Here is a 13,418-nt window from a genome sequence, read left to right on the forward strand (position 1 = left end):
GTCAGCATTCAGGGTCAAAATAAGACCCCATCTTCACTCTGGCTCCTCTGTGGAATGGGGGGACAGTGAAGTCTAGGGGGAGAGGGAGTTCAGGAAGCACAAAGAAGAGGCAAGAGGAGAACTCTTAGAGTTCAAAGAGACTTTAGACTTCCCTAGCCCCACCCTTCCTTTTTACTGATGAAGCCTGGGGTGGGCATATGTGTCCAAGGCTACACGACTGAATTGGGATTTGAATCTGGGTAGGTCTGCTGCCTCCTTGGGTGAGCTATTCTCGTAACTGCCAAGCTGATCCCCACACAGAGACCCTGTGCTTGGCCAGACCTAGAGAGACATGAGGAAGAGACAGGCTGGTGAAGGGAGGGCAGTGCCTGGCATAGAGTAAACACTTAACATGTGCCCATTGGCTGAATGACCCAGGATAAAGTGGCTAGCAATTCCCCTAATTTTTTTCTACTAAGAAATGAGGCCAGTGCACCCTTCAGAAGGAGGGGCTCTGGGACACTGGTCTACCTCTCCACTAGGCTCTGTACTACTGCCTCCACTGCAGGGAACATTGAGGGAGGACATACCCTGGGAGGGGACCTGGAAGAGACACATTCAGGCGCTAGTCCCAGCCTGTTGGCTCCTTGGCTGATCCAAAAATCCTAAATAAAATGCCAGCTAAAAGATTACAATAATATATTAAAAATATATTACAATATATTACATTATGACCAAACAGGATTCATACCAGGAATGGTGGGATAGTTTAACATAAGGAAAATTATTAACATCATTGATTATATCAATAATAAAAGTAACAAAAATCATAGGATAATATCAATAGATGCAGAAAAAACATTTGATAAAGTACAACACTCATTTCTATTAAAAACACTTGAGGGGGGCAGAGCCAAGATGGCGGAGGGAAAGCAGTGACTTGCTAGAGCTCTCCCCCAAACCCCTCCAAATACCTACAAAAAATGGCTCTAAACAAATTCTAAAGCAGCAGAACCCACACAAAAAACAGAGTAAAACAAATTTCCAGCCCAAGACAACCTGGATGGTTGATCGGAAAGGTATATCGTGCCGGGCTGGGAGAGGAGCACAGTTTGGCATGGGCGCCCAGGCCGCAGCGACCCTGGAGCAGGCCTCAGAGGACTGAATCGTGGGCAGCTGTGGCGGTTTCCAGATTTCTCAACCCACGAACACCAAAGACTTAGAAGGTCAGTGGGAAAAGTCTGTTACTGCGGTGAGAGAAGAAGCTAGATCTCAGCCACCCCGAGGGCAGTGGCTGGCTTCTGAGCTTCCTGCCCACAGACTACGGGGAATCGAGTGGCTGATCAGAGGGGGATTGCAAGGATCTCTTTGCCAGGGCTGAGGCAGGAATCTCTTGCTCTACTGGTGCTTGGATCTGGGTCACAGTTCTGAGAGGTGGTCCTGGGGCAAGGAAGAGCGCTGGCATGACGGAGCTTGTTGTGGCAGTGGAGAGGAAACACCTCGCCCCTTATCATAGCACTTTGGAAGAACTGACACTTTTCAGGTCCCTAAAAGTATCTCTGAAAACAGCTGTACAAACTCCCAAAGCTTGGGACAGTACATTCTCCACATTGGAAACAGACTCTTACCTTAACAAAGAGTTAAAACTCAAGTAATTGGTTGGGATCATGAGTAAGCAGAACAAAAAGAGTCAGACTATATTATCTTACTTTGGTGACAAAGAAGATCAAAACATACAACCAGAAGAAGAAAACAAAGTCAAAGCTCCTACATCCAAAACTTCCAAGAAAAATATGAATCAGTCCCAGGCCTTGGAAGAGCTCAAAAGGGATTTTGAGAAGCAAGTAAGAGAAGTAGAGGAAAAACTGGGAAGAGAAATGAGAGTGATACAAGAAAATCATGAAAAGCAAGTTGACAGCTTGCTAAAGGAGACCCAAAAAAATACTGAAGAAAATAACACCTTAAAAAATAGCCTAACCCAAATGGCAAAAGAGGGCCAAAAAGCCAATGAAGAAAAGAATGCCCTAAAGAGCAAAATTGGGTAAATGGAAAAGGAAGTCCAAAAGATTACTGAAGAAAATACTTCCTTAAAAATTAGAATAGGGCAATTGGATGCTAGTGACTTTATGAGAAATCAAGACACTGTAAAACAAACCCAAAAGAATGAAAAATTAGAAAACAATGTGAAATATCTCATTGGAAAAACAATTGACCTGGAAAGTACATCCAGGAGAGAGAATTTAAAAATTATTGGACTATCAGAAAGCCATCATCAAAAAAAGAGCCTAGACATCATCTTTCAAGAAATTATCAAGGAAAACTGCCCTGATATTTTAGAAACAGAGGGCAAAATAGAAATTGAAAGAATCCACCGATCTCCTCCTGAAAGAGATCCCCAAAGGAAAACTCCTAGGAATATTGTAGCCAAATTCCAGAGTTCCCAAGTCAAGGAGAAAATATTACAAGCAGCCAGAAAGAAACAATTCAAGTATTGGGGAAACACAATCAGGATAACACAAGATTTAGCTGCTTCTTCATTAAGGGACCACAGGGCATGGAATATAATATTCTGGAGGGCAAAGGAGATAGGATTACAACCAAGAATCACCTACCCAGCAAAACTGAGTATAATTCTTCAGGGGAAAAAATGGTCATCCAGTGAAATAGAGGACTTTCAAGCACTCTTGATGAAAAGACCAGAGCTGAATAGAAAATTTGACTTTCCAATACAAGACTCATGTGGAAAATGAAGAGTTAAACAGGAAAGAGAAATCATAAGAGACTTATTAAGGTTGAACTGTTTACATTCCTGCATGGAAAGATGATATTTGTAACTCATGAGACCTTTGTTAGTATTAGGGGTAGTTGGAGGAAAAAATTATATGTATATATAGGTAGATAGATAGATAGATGATAGATAGATAGATAGATAGATAGATAGATAGATAGATAGATAGATAGATAGATAGATGGCCTAGGGTGAGTTGAAGATGAAGAGGTCATATCTGGAGAATAAAATTAAGGGGTGAGAGAGGATTATACTAGGAGAAGGAGAAAGGGAAAGGTAGAACGGGGTAAATAATCTCACAAAAAAAAAATCAGAAAAAAAAGGTTCTTACAGTGGAGGGGAACCGGGGGAAGGTGAGAGGAAATGAATGAATCTTATTCTCATAGGATTTGACTTAAGGAGGGTATAACATACACATTCAATTGGGTATGGAAATCTGTCTTACCCTACAGGAAAATAGGAGGGGAAGGGGACAAGAGAGTAGGGGGATGATAGAGAGGAGGGCAGATTGGGAAAGGGGGTAATCAGAAACAAATACTTCTGAGGAGGTACAGGGTCAAAAGAAAGAATAGAATAAATGGGGGGGGGGCGGGATAGGATTAAGGGAAATAGAGTTAGTTTTTCACAGCCGCACCAGATCTTAAACTATATTATAAAGCAGAAATTATCAAAACTATCTGGCACTGGCTAAGAAATAGAAAGGTAGATCAGTGGAACAGAGTGGACATACAATCTATAGCAGTGAATGACTATAGTAATCTTGTGTTTGACCAGTATAAAGACTTAAATTTTGGGTATAAGAATTCATTATTTGTTAAAAATTGTTGGGAAAACTGGAGAGCAGTCTGGTGGAAGTTGGGCATAGACCAATATCCTACACCATTTACCAAGATAAGGCCAAAATGGATATATGACCTGTGATATAGGAGATATCACAAGAAAATTTGAAGAACATGGAAGGTATTACCTCCCAGACTTACGGATAGGTGAGCAATTTATGAACAAACAAGAGATAGAGAGTGTTGTGAGATGTAAAATGGATAATTTGGATTATATTAAATTAAAAAGGTTTTGTATAAATAAAACAAAGGTAGCCAAGATCATAAAGAAAGCAGAAAACTGGGGGAAAATTTTATAGTTCTTCAGATAAAGGTCTAATATCTCAACTATATAAAGAACTTTGTCAAATCTATGAGAATGCAAGTCATTCCCCAATGGATAAATGGTTAAAGGATATGAACAGGCAGTTTTCCAATGGCGATATCAAAACAATTTATAGTCATATGAAAAGATGCTCTAAAGCATTATTGATTAGAGAAATGCAAATGAAAACAACCTTGAGATATTATTTTATACCTATCACATTGACTAAAATAATAGAATGGGAAAATGACAAATGTTGGAGGGGATGTGGAAAAATTGGCTCCTTAATTCGTTGTTGGTGGATCTGTGAGCAGCCATTTTGGAGAGAGAGTTGGAATTATGCCCAAAAAGTTATTAAACTGCCTATACCATTTGACCCAGCCATACTACTATTTGTTCTATTTCTCAAGATGATTAGGGAAAATGGAGACAAACCTACATGTTCTAAAATATTTACAGCAACTTTCTTTGTGATGGCAAAGAATTGGAAAATGTGGGGATGCTTATCAATTGGAGAATGGCTAAACAAATTTTGGTTTATGTTCATGAGAGAATTTTACTCTGCTATAAGAAATAATAAGCTCAATGGTTTTAGAAAACCATGGAGAGATTTCCATGAAATAATGAGAGAAATGAGCAGAACCAAGAGAACATTGTATACAGTAACAGCAGTATTATTTTAAGAATGACATTGAGCAACTAAGTCATTCTGACTACTGTAAATATCAGAATTAACCTCAAAGATCCTATGAAGGAAGATGCTGTTTGAATCCAGAAAAAGAACTGACACGTATATATGTATGTGTGTATGTATGTACATATGTACGTATATGCATGTGTATATATATGTGTGTGTGTGTGTGTGTGTGTGTGTGTATACACACACACAGATTTGTGTCTAGTGGTAGCTATCTCAAGTTTGGGGTGGGTGGGAAGGGAAGAAAAAGGGTATGCACAGTTTTCTAGTCCTTTAGGCATAGTTCCAAATTGTTCTCCAGAATGGTTGGATCAGTTCACAGCTCCACCAATATTGAATTAATGTCCCAATTTTCCTATATCTTCTCTAACATTTGTCATTCCACATTTCTGTCATATTAGTCACTCTAATAGGTGTGCAGTGGTACCTCAGAGTCGTTTTAATTTGTATTTCTCTAATCAATAGCAATTTAGAGCATTTTTTAATGTGACTATAAATAGCTTTGATTTCTTCATCTGAAAACTGCCTGTTCATATCCGTTGACCATTTATTAATTGTGGAATGACTCGTATTCTTATAAATTTCATACAGTTCTCTAAATATTTGAGAAATGAGGCCTTTATTAGAGAACCTTGATATAAAAATTTTCAATGAAATAGAAGACTTTCAAGCGTTCCTGATGAAAAGACCAGAGCTGAATAGAAAATCTGACTTTCTAATATAAGACTCAATAGAAGCATAAAAAGAGAAACATGAAAGAGAAATCATAAAGGATTCAGTAAGGTTAAACTGTTTACGTTCCTACATGAGAAGATGATACTTGTGACTTTTAAGAACTTTATCATTCTTAGGGCAGTTAGAAGCAGTACATGTAGACAGAGGGCATGGGTGTGAGTTGATTTTGATAGGATGACTTCAAAAAATAAAATTAAAGGGTAAGAAAGAGGGATGCACTGGGAGAAGAGGGAATGGAGAGGTAGAATGGGGTAAATGATCTCACATAAAAGAGGTGTGAAAGGAAGAGTTTTACAGTGGAAGGGAAGATGTGGGGGCAGGCAGGCAGTGCTTGAACCTTACTCTCATTGGAACTGGCTCAAAGAGGGAACGACATACACACTCAGTTGGGTATAGAAATCTATCTTTCCCTACAGCGAAGTAGGAGGGGAGGGGGCTAAGAGAAGGGCATATTGGGGGAGGTGATGATCAGAAGCAAAACCGACCTTTGAGGAAGGTGAAAGGAGAGAGAGAGGAAGAGGACAGTAAATAGGGGGAAAACAGAATGGAGGGAAACAGTTAGTAATCAAAATTGTGAATGTGAATGGAACAAACTCACCCATAAAATGGGAGCAGATAGCAGAGTAGATTAAAAAACAGAATTTGACGATATGTTGTTCACAAGAAACACGCTTGAAGCAGAGAGATGCACAGAGAGTAAAGATGAGAGGTTGGAGCTGAATCTATTGTGCTTCAGCTGAAGTAAAAAAAAAAAGCAAGGGTAGAGATCTCAGACAAAGCAAAAGCAACAATTAAATCTAATTAAAAGAGATAAAGGGGGAAACTACATTTTGCCAAAAGGTACCATAGACAATGAAGTAATATTAATACTAAATATATATGTACCAAATGGTACAATATTCAAATTATTAAAAGAAAAGTTAAATGAGTTACAGAAGGAAATAGTGAATATATACTAGTAGGTGGTCTCAACTTTCTCCTCTCAGAACTAGATAAATCTAATGGAAAAAAAAACAAAAAAGAAGTTAAGCAGATGAATAAAATTTCAGAAAAGTTAGATTTGACAGACTTCTGCAAAAAAATTGAATGGCAATAGAAGAGAGTATACCTTTTGTCAACTGTATATGGTGCCTTCACAAAAAAAATGACCATGTGTTAGGGCATAAAAACCACAACTAAATGCAGAAAATCAGAAATATGAAATGTATCTTTTTCAGATCATAATGCAACAAGAATTACATTCAATAAAGGACCTTGAAAACACACATTAAAAATTAGTTGAAAACTAATAATCTAATCCTAAGAAATGAGTATGTAATGAACAAATCATAGAAACAATAATTAATTTCAATAAAGAGAATGACAACAATGAGACAACATACCAAAATTTATGGGATGCAGCCAAAGTGATAATTAGGGTGAAATTTATATCTCTAAATGCTTACATCAATAAAATAGAGAGAAAGCAGATCAACGAACTGGGCATGCAACTAAAAAGAAAACTAGAAAAAGAACAAATTTTAAATCCCCAATTAAACACCAAATTGAAAATAATGAATATCAAAGGAGAGGTGAATAAAATTGAAAGTAAGAAAACCATTGAACTAATAAATAAGACTAGTAGCTGGTTTTATGAAAAATTCAATAAAATAGATAAACCATTCATTAATTTGATTAAAAAAGAAAGAAACCAATTTACCAGTATCAAAAATGAAAAGGGTGAATTCATAACCAATGAAGAGGAAACCAAAGCAATTATTGGGAACTATTTTGCCCAATTATATGCTAATAAATCTGACAACCTCAATGAAATGGATATATCTTTACAAAAATGTAAATTGCCCAGATTAACAGAAAAGGAAATAGGGTACTTAACTCTCAGAAAAAAAATTGAACAAGCCATCAATGAACTCCCTAAGAAAAAATCCCCAAGACCAGATGGATTGACAAGTGAATTCCACCAAACATGTAAACAATTAATTCCAATACTATATAAACTATCTGGAAAAATAGGCAAAGAAAGAGTCCTACTAAATTCCTTTTATGACACGACTGTGGTGTTGATACCTAAACCAGGAAGAGCGAAATCAGAGAAAGAAAACTATAGATCAATTTTCCTATTGCACATTGATACAAAATTTTAAATAAAATACTAGTAAAAAGATTACAGCAATATATCACAAAGATCATGCACTATGACTGGGTGGGATTTATACAAGGAATGCAGGGCTGATTCAGTGTTAGAACAAACTATCAGTATTAATTGAGCATATCAATAACAAAAACAACAAAAATCATTTGATTATTTCAATAGATTCAGAAAAAGCTTTTGATAAAATACAAAACCCATTCCTATTAAAAACACTAGAAAGCATAGGAATACATGGTTGTTGTTGTTATTCAGTTGTTTTAATCGTGTCTTACTCTTCATGACCCCATTTGGGGTTTTCTTGGCAAAGATGCTGGAGTGGTTTAGCCATTTCCTTCTCCAGCTCATTTTACAGATGAAAAACTGAAGTAAACAGGATTAAGTGACTTGTCCAGGGTCACAGAGCTAGTGAATGTCTGAGGATAGACTTGAACTTCAGAAGATGAATCTTCCTGATTCAAAGTCCAGTGCTCTGTCCACTGTGCGACCCAGCTGCCTTAGGAATAAATGGAGCTTTCCTTAAAATGATAAGTAGTATCTATCAAAAACCATCAGTAAGCATTATCTGCAATGGGGATAAGGTAGAAGCTTTTCCAACAAGATCAAGGGTGAAGCAAAGATGCTCATTATTACCACAATTATTCAATATTGCTCTAAAAGTGCCACCTATAGCAATGAGAGAAGAAAAAGAAATTGAAGAAATTCGAGCAGGCAATGAGGAAACAAAGCCATCACTCTTTGCAGATTGTATGATGGTATACTTAGAGAACTAACTAAAAAACTAGTTAAAACAACTAACAACTTCAGGAAAGTTGCAGGATCATCAATTTTTCTACATATTACTAACAAAGTTCATCAGGAAGAGACAGAAAAAGAAATTCCATTTGAAATAACTGCAGACAATGTAAAATACTTGGGAGTCTACCTGCCAAGACAAAACCAGGAACTATATGAACACAATTACAAAGTGCTTTTATCATAAATGAAGTCAGCTCTAAACAACTGGAAAAAATATGAATTGCTCATAGGTTGAGTCAATATAAAAAAAGGTGACAATTCTACCTAAATTAATTTGCTTATTCAGTGCCATAGCAATCACACTACCAAAAAATATTTTATAGAGGGAGAAAAAATGACAAAATTCATCTGAAAGAACGAAAGGCCAAGAATATCAAAGGAATTAATGGAAAAAAATGTGAAGAAAGGTGGCCTGACTATTCCAGATCTTAAACTGTATTATAAAGTGTTAATCATTAAAATAATCTGGTACTGCCTAAGAAATAGAGGGGTGGATTACTGGAATAGATTAAGTATACAATATATAGTAGTAAATGACCTCAGTAATCTAGTGTTTGATAAACCCAAAGATTCAAGTTTTTAGGACATGAACTCACTATTTGACAAAAATTACTGGGAAAACTAGAAAATAGTTTGGCAGAAAGTAGATACAGACCAACATTTGCACCATATACCATGATAAGGTCAAAATGGGTATGTGAGTTAAACACAAAAGGGGACATCATAAGCAAATTACAGAGCATGGAAAATTTTACTTGTCAGATCTATGGAGAAGGGAAGAATTTATGACCAGACAAGAGATAGAGAGCATTACAAAATGCAAAATAGATAATTTTGATTACATTAAATTAGGTTTTGCATAAACAAAACCAATGCAGTCAAGATTAGAAGGGATGCAAGAAACTGGGGAAAATTTTTATATCAAGTTTGTCTGATAAAGACCTCATTTCTCAAATAACTAGGGAATTGAGTCAAATCTACAAGAATACAAGTCATTCCCCAATTGATATATGGTCAAAGGATATGATTAGGCAGTTTTCAGATGAAGAAATCAAAGTTATCTGTAGACACATGAAAATATGATCTAAATCACTATTGATTAGACAAATAACAAATTGAAACAACTCTGAGGTATGACTTCACACATATCAGATTGGCTAATATGACAGAAAAATACAATAACAAATATCTGAGAAGTAGGAAAATTGGACACTAATGCATCATTGATGGAGTTGTGAACTGATCCAACCATTCTGGAGAGCAATTTGGAACTATGTCCAAAGGGCTATAAAAATGCGCATATCCTTTGATCTAGCAAAACAACTACTAGGTCTGCTCCTCGAAGAGGTCAAATAAAAGGAAAAAGGACTTATATGTTCAAAAATATTTATAGCAGCTCTTTTTGTGGTGGCAAAGAACTGGAAAATTGAGGGCATGTCCATCAACTAGGGAATGACCGAACAAGTTGTTGTACTTGATTGTGATGGAATATTATTGTTCTATAAGAAATGAGGAACAGGATGGTTTCAGAAAAAACCTGTAAAGATTTACATGAACTGATGAAAGGTGAAGTGATCAGAACCAGGAAAACATCGTACACAGTTACAGCAATGTGGTTATGATGATCAGTTGTGAACAACTTCGCTATTCTTATCAATGCAATGATGCAAGACAATTTCAAAATTGCTATCTACATTCAGAGAAAGAACTGATGGAATCTGCAGATTAAAGCATAGTATTTTTTTGGTGAGGCAATCAGGGTTAAGTGACTTGTCCAGGGTCACACAGCTAGTAAGTGTCAAGTGTCTGAGGCCGGAGTTGAACTCAGGTCCTCCTGACTCCAAAACTGGAACTCTATCCACTGTGCCCACCTAGCTATTTTTTAAACTTTATTTTTCTTAGGTTTCTTCCTGGTCTGTGTTTTTCTTTCTCTCTATATCAAATTACTTGTCTTCTGAATTAGGGGGAAGGAAGTGAGGCAAAGAGAGGACTTGGAGCTCAAAATTTTTAAAAAATAATGTTTAAAGTGTTATTATGTGTCATTGGAAAAAGAAGTACAAAGTAACACACACAAAAAAGAAACTGTAGTTTGAGCCTGGAAAATGTATTTGTGGCAAATCTGTGTGGGAACAGAGATATTGCTTCTAATGTTAATTTTGAACGGCACAGGACATGCATAAAGCAGGTGGACATGATGTGACTCAAATGTTCGTCATCATCAAATTGACTTTATCACAGTATAAGTCCTCTTTTGGCTTGTAATTTTATTTTGAATAGGTTAAATTCATTTAAAAAGTTTCAAAAGCCAATCAGTGTTTGATAGTAGTGGTTGAGGATAGGTCTCATACAGAAAAATTTTCATCTTTGCCCTGAACTAAAAAATTGCAATAAAATCTTTTTTTCTTTTCTTCATGAATGAGCATGGCTGTGTTTCAATAAAACTTTATTTAAAAATGCAAAAACCATTCTTAGCTCACGGGCTGTACACAAGTACTGGAATTAATCTATAGGCCTACAGTTTGCCGGCTTCTGATCTCTACCATTTTACTTTGTGATCTCATCAGCTTCCATGGATTTAATGACCATCTCTATGCAGATGATTCTTAGACCTACTTATTTAGCCCTAACCTCTCTCTTGATCTTCAGCCTCTCATGTCCAACTACGTATTGGATATGTAGAACTGTATATCTTAAATGTAACATGTCCCAAATTGAATTTATCATCTTTCTCCCCCAAACCCTCCCTTCTTCCTAATTTTCTTATTAGTGTAGAGGAAATTCCCATCCTCTTATTCCTCATGCTCCCAACATAGGAGTCATCCTGGACTCCTCACTCTCTCTCACCGCCCGCCTCCCAGATCCAAGTTGTTTTCAAGGCCTGTCCATTTCACCCCTGCAACATCTCTCATGGATTTCACCTCTGCAGCATCTCTGGTTGATTTCACCTTTGCCACATTTTTGGTCGATTTCACTTCTGCAGCATCTCTGGTTGATTGCACCTCTGCAACATCTCTCAGTGATTTCGCTTCTACACCATCTCTTCCAATACACCACCCCCCTCTCTCCTCTGTTCAGTCAACTCAGTGGCTTCCTCTTGCCTCCAGAATCAAGTATAAAACCCTCTGTTTGGCTTATCCCTTAATAACCTGGTCCCTTCTTACCTCTCCAGATTTTTTATACTCTCTTACACTCTCTGCTCCCTCCCCGTTCCTATATACTTGTTGATCCAGTGACATTTGTCTCCTTGCTTTTCCTTGCACAGACATGCCATCTCCTGACTCCAGGTGTTGTCCCTGGCTGTCCTCCATTCCTGGAACTCTCTCCCTCTTCATTTCTGTCTCTGGTCTGTTCCTTCAAATCCCAGCTAAAATCCTACCTTTCACAGGAAGACTTTCCCTTAATGCCTTCCTTCTCTTCATTATTTCCTGTTTATCCTGTATGTAGCTTGCATGTACATAGTTGTTTCTATGTTGTCTCTCCCATTAAACTGTGAGCTCCTTCAGAGCAGGGATGACATATTTGCCTTTTTTTAGTACAGTGCATGGTATATAGTAGGTGCTCAATCAATGCCGGTTGAATCACTGACTAATCACTGACTTTAAGAGAGAATGCTGGCTAGACACAGGGCAGGGTCTGAGCAGAGATGGTCCCTGGAATGGGCAAGGATGGTTTAAAAAATCTAATGGACCTTAGAGCCGGCATGGGGGGAGATCTCAGAGCCTCAAGACTCATGTTATAGATGGAAGGCTGAGGCTCAATGGGAAGAGAGTCATCCAAAGGTACATGGGCCTCCTGGGTCCAAGTTCAGAGATCCCACTCACCCACCCATCACACATACACACACTGAGCCTCAGGGAGGGGGCAAGACTGAAGCTGGCCTTTGAGGGGGACCCTCTGGCATGTTGAAGTACCATTGAGCCAGGCTTACTCCTGTCCCTGTCAGCACCCACTGCTGCACACTGGCCCTGGATGTAGCCAGACCAGGAGAGCCAGAAAAAAGGCAATACTTGACATATAGTAAGTGCTTAATACATGCTTATTGCCTGACAGTATGATAACTGGTTGGTTAGTTGATGTGAGCCCCTTAGCCCCAGGAGAAGCCTCAACTCAGCTCCAACCATGGCGAAGGGCCTTTCTCAGGTTTCTTTGACCTTGGGCCTCAGGTTGCTTAAGAGGAAAGCAGAGGCTATCAATCCCATGTCCCTCCACCCACTTCCTTCTCTCTCTCAGCTGGTCAATATTAGCCAAGGATTCTGTGTCCACAGGCTACACCCCTGAAACAAAACCACCAAGTGGTGAAATCCCACTGACGGCTCATGGCTCCCATCCTCACTCTGAAATGCAATCGTTGGGAATTTGGATCCTGTAAACCTGTGCCCTGTTTCCTGTTGGAGGTTGGCTGGCTACCAGAGACCAAGAGCTCAGACAGCATGCCTGCCTCAAAGATCCCAAGAACTCCTTGGGCAGCTGCAGCAGAGGCCCTGTAGGAGGTCAGACCCAATGGTCTCTGCCAGACAGACTCTGAGATCACAATGTCAGTTTTAGAGTCAGAGAGACTGGCCCTGCCTGTTCTCTACCCAGAGCCTGGTCCAAATCTGCTGCACCCCACTCCAGCTCTGCCTAGACTATGGTGCTCTCTGGCCATCTCCTCCTATGTGCCACTCATTTCCTTGCACTTTTCTTTGTACACCCCCCATATCTCTAGCAATACTGCCATTCCTGGAAAGGACAGTTTTCACATGACTCTCCCCTCACCATTGCTATGACTCCTTAGTCCAAAACAGCCCCCTCTGGCCACCACTCTCCCATGAGTGTTCCCTCCTCCATTAGAATGTGAACTCCTTGAGAACAAGAGACTCTCATTTTTCTATTTGTGCTCAGTGCCTGGAAAACAGTAAAAACTTCATAAATTCTTCCCTCCTTCCTTTCCTTTTTCCTCACCTCTTTCCCTTCCCTTTCCTTCCTTCCTTCCTTCCTTCCTTCCTTCCTTCCTTCCTTCCTTCCTTCCTTCCTTCCTTCCTTCCTTCCTTCCTTCCTTCCTTCCTTCCTTCCTTCCTTCCTTCCTCCCTTCCTTCCTTCCTTCCTTCCTCCTTCCTTCCTTCCTTCCTTCCTTCCTTCCTTCCTTCCTT

This window comes from Vombatus ursinus, unplaced genomic scaffold (assembly GCF_900497805.2).
Source record: "Vombatus ursinus unplaced genomic scaffold, bare-nosed wombat genome assembly UNPS02014176.1, whole genome shotgun sequence".
Lineage (NCBI taxonomy): Eukaryota > Metazoa > Chordata > Mammalia > Diprotodontia > Vombatidae > Vombatus > Vombatus ursinus.